This window comes from Egretta garzetta, unplaced genomic scaffold, assembly GCF_000687185.1.
Source record: "Egretta garzetta isolate BGI_Z169 unplaced genomic scaffold, ASM68718v1 scaffold746, whole genome shotgun sequence".
In the NCBI taxonomy this organism is placed as follows: Eukaryota; Metazoa; Chordata; class Aves; order Pelecaniformes; family Ardeidae; genus Egretta; species Egretta garzetta.
Window position 1 is genome coordinate 113,109 of NW_009260010.1, and position 317 is coordinate 113,425.

At 70.0% G+C, this 317-nt stretch overlaps 1 protein-coding gene across 1 annotated transcript in view; it reads left to right on the forward strand.

Moving 5' to 3' along the window:
• Positions 1 to 317, forward strand: part of B4GALNT4 (beta-1,4-N-acetyl-galactosaminyltransferase 4) — a 30,671-nt gene that overhangs the window by 3,429 nt on the left and 26,925 nt on the right. The window lies entirely within an intron of this gene.

Consider the following 317-nt stretch of genomic DNA (forward strand, 5'->3'; position numbering starts at 1 on the left):
GGGGGGCCGTGGGATGCTCTGGGAGGGGCAGGGAAGCAGGGATGCGTTCCCCAGGGATGGACGTGGAGTGGGGTCCCACAGGAGCTTCTCCCGGCCACCCCCTTACGTAAAAGGGAGCTGGGCTGCGGGGGGTGTAATTAAACCTGACGCTGATGAGCTGCTGCAAGCTGCTCAGTAGAGCTGTAAGGAGGGGAACCGCAGCCAGAGCCCTCGGCCGTCGTCCCCCGTGTCCCTCCCCGACGGCAGCGCCTGCTCTTCCCGTGCCGGGGCGAGGGGCTGTCCCCACAGGAGGGGGGGGGCTGGGGGGGGGGGGGGGG